This window comes from Triticum aestivum, chromosome 5B, assembly GCF_018294505.1.
Source record: "Triticum aestivum cultivar Chinese Spring chromosome 5B, IWGSC CS RefSeq v2.1, whole genome shotgun sequence".
Taxonomy (NCBI): Eukaryota; Viridiplantae; Streptophyta; class Magnoliopsida; order Poales; family Poaceae; genus Triticum; species Triticum aestivum.
In genome coordinates, this window is record NC_057807.1 from 26,428,407 (window position 1) to 26,432,264 (window position 3,858).

Consider the following 3,858-nt stretch of genomic DNA (forward strand, 5'->3'; position numbering starts at 1 on the left):
TATTGAATATTTTTTCATATTCATAAATATTTTCAAATAAGAAATTTGATGATATTTTTTCACATTCATAAATGATTTCAAATTTGATTTGTCATTTTCTAAAAAAATATTAGATGAAACTAAATATTTTTCACGACCCCCCGCAACCGTCAACAAATGTACATGCTCCCTCCCTCCTTCCCTCCTCTAATCATCTCCTCTATATAGTGTAATAATTTTTATCAATAAAAAAAATAAAAAAAGTTACTAATGGCGCACCAGGAGAGGGTGCGCCATTGTTATCAATAAAAAAATTTACTTATGGCGCACCCCTCGGTGGTGCACCATTGCTATGGATGTACTTATGGCGCACCCCTGGGTGGTGCACCATTGCTAACCCTTTCCCCTTTCTATCCCTTTCCCCCTTTCCCCCCGCGCCAGATCAAATCCCTAGCCACCTCGCCCCCCGCGCCAGATCCCTTTCCCCCTCGCCGCCAACGACCCCTTTCCAGCACACTCCGCCCCCACCTCCAGCGCTCCTCCACCCATCACCACCGCAGCTCTTCCACCCCTCACCACCGCAAGCCGCCACCACCCCCGAGCATCCCTCTAGTTCGATTTGAACTCATTAGATCACACGGTGACCGCGGCCCCCTCGTCATTGCCGCGACCATCGTCGTCGTCGTCGTCATGCGGGAAGACGTCCAGGAGGATCACCGCATTTGGCTTCTTCCATTCAGGGAACCAGCTCGAGCCGGGGTCTCGCGTAGCCGCCGCCGTCGCCGCCGTCTTCGTTCATCCGCCCACATCTCGTCGCCCCAACCGCTACTCTTGCACGTCCCGGGCCTCGTCGAGCTCTCCTCCGGCCCTCCCCGTGGTGAGCCTCCTCCACCCCCCCCACCCGTTCCCCCCTCTGTTGCATGCACCCGTCGGCCGCCCCTTCCCCCTGTTGCTCCCATCGCTGATGGTTCTGCTGCCGCTGCTTTATTGTTTTGCCGCCACTGCTGATGCTGCTTGCTCTGCTGCGCTGCTGCCTGTCCTCGCACAGCCGCCCGTGTCCCGCACGTCCTGGCCTCGCGCCACGCCGGTGCCCGCCTCTGTAAGACGGCGCACCGTCCGCCCTGATGCCCCATCGCCTACTGCCTGCCCTTGTGCGTGCTGTGTGCTGCTGCTACTGCTGCTGGCATATTGACGAGGACAACAGGCCAGAGGTGAATAACATGCAGCTGTAGCCCCCATAGATACTTTTTTTGCTTTGAAAAAGACAATATATGAAATGTGAGAATTCTTAAAAGATGAATTACCGTGAAGTAGCTTGGTCATGCCAAGAAAATGCTGCATTTTTGGTACTAGAAAGTTTTATGCTGATTCAGCAAATCCATGTGGCCTATTGAAAATTTAGAACTTGTGATCAGGAGATGTTTGGGAAAAAGGAGTGTAGGTACTGTTCTTGTGTTGGGGTAATTTTGTAGATTTTTAGGAGCTAGGGGAAATAGGGTTGTAGTTGTAAACTGGAAATGGATCAGAATGGAAAAGTGGGTGTTTCTCTCAAAAATTTCAAAAGAGTAGGATGGGTCTTTGTTCAAAAATGATTTATAGGAATTATAGGGTCTCCCAAAAATTTTGTGGCAATTTTATAAAAATTATTTGAATTAGTTTTAGTGCAATAGAGGCAACTCAGAGTTTGAAAATGGCATTAAAGGAATTTGTTTTGGGGGAAATAATTCCTACTGTTATTTAAAATATAAATGAAATGATTTGGAACACCAAGCAAGATTTACGTTTCACGTTGCTGAACCTTTTCATATAAGCTTGCAGAAGATTTAATTGATCATACAGAAAATGAAAAACGAAGGTCATACCGATCCTAGTTGGTATTATTTTTCTCAATTTTAAGTGTTGAATGAACACAGAAAGAGAGTGCTAAGTGATTTCGATATATCAAGTTTCAGAATAATATATAGGATTGTTGGTTTTTAACCTTGGTTGCCATTGTTTCTATTTGTAACGGTCTGAAGAATGACTCATGATGTTTGTGCTATCGGCTACCTAACAATATCTAAGTGAAAGCAACTAACTGGAGTAGATTTTTGCACACAATACTCCTTCCAAGACAATTTGCTTCCAAGGAGTAGTTTCAGTTTGCTTGCAAGGAGTAGTTTCAGTAAAGTTTCAGCATGGTTTCAGTATAGTTTCAGGCCGATTTGCTATTCACTGTGTGGTCACTCTATTTTTTGAGTACTGACATTAGTTATGTTTGTTAGCAGCAAGAAATTTAAATGAAGCTTGTTCTTTTTCAACTGTTCAACTGATGCCATGAAACTGAATATAGTAGTTGAAAACCCTGTTTTTCTTCCTGATCGTGCTAAAATTTCAAGTCCTGTTTGTGTTTTGGTTTTGTTGGTTGACAATTTTGTTTAGTTTTCCATTTCATGGATGCTATAAAATGTGCAGGTGGTGAGTTGAGGCTCAGCATACAGCTTGTTTGGACTAACCAAGAGGACGAGGTATGTTGCTTGCCCAAGCTAAGTGAGACGCGCCAAGTTTTCTGTTATATAATTACCTGATAGTGCTTAGTTAAACTGCATGAAACGGCCATAGCAGATGGGTGGTACTAGGTGTTGTTTTGTTTCTTGCCAATGCATTCAGAGAGCAGATGTGCCACTGCAGATTTCTTTTCTTGAAGGCAGCTAGCTACTTGGACTACACAATTCGACAATTTTTACCACAGATACCATCAAAATTGAGTTTGCTCTTCATTAAGCATCTCACCATATAACTTTAAGATTTTTCCAACATGAAAATGATGATAATTTTAAGACATCGAAATTCAGAACCTCTATTGAAACTGTTTTATAGTAGCATATATGAACTTTAGGGGACAATTCGCTGTTTACCTGGCCAACTAAAATCTCAAAGCTCTTAGCCTGCAAGTACAAAGTGAACAACTTGCTGCTATTAGATCTGGAATGGAAGCTCACACAAGTTGAGCTGATTTTTGTCCATATGAAAGCAAAGGACCATATGGTCTGTGGCCTTTTCATCCATATGAAAGTAGAGGCACATTGTGGTGCTAGTTTGCTGGGTTTTGTCTCCAACCATCGGGTCGTGATGATTTTGCAGGTACCCCAAGAGGCCCTTGAGTTTGCCGGAATGTCGATTAACTTCCGTTCCGGCAAATTCGGGTACTCCATATGTCCTATTTTCAGCAAAGGTCATGCTGAATTTTTTTGTGAATTTTAGCATGACTTTGCTAAAAATAGGACATATGGGGTACTTGTGACTAATGCATGGTCCGGATTATCTTAGTACTTAATTAAGTAGGATCAACTGCCCCTTTATTCTTGCTGCATTAAACCATAGGTGGCAATAGAGCCAAGTGATTAGGCCCAACTTAGAATTCTCCTTCCCTTTTCTTGATCGGGTATATTATTAGAAGATACCCATATATATCAGTCAACCTAGGGTGCCTCGGCATCGATAAACCCTAAATGATGAAAACTTAACTTAGCATTTAGGGTGCCTCAGCGCCGACAAACCATAAATTATAAAACGTTGGCTTTTAGGGTGCCTCGGTGTCGATAAAAACCTAAATGATGAAAGCTTAGGATTTTAGGGTGCCTCGGCATCGACAAACCCTAAATGAGAAAAGCTTAGCTTTTAGTATGCCTCAGTGTCGAAAAACCCTAAATGATGAGACCATGATCTTGTTCCTTGACAATAACCAACTTTTTGACCAATCTTTTTTTCCTATTTAGAGTGAAACATGGCCCACAACGATGAGGCCGGCGGTTCGGGCAAGCAATTCAGGACGCGGATAAATTCTTTTTTCCTATTTTGACAATAACCCTAAATGATTGGGCCACACGCTTGTCGGCA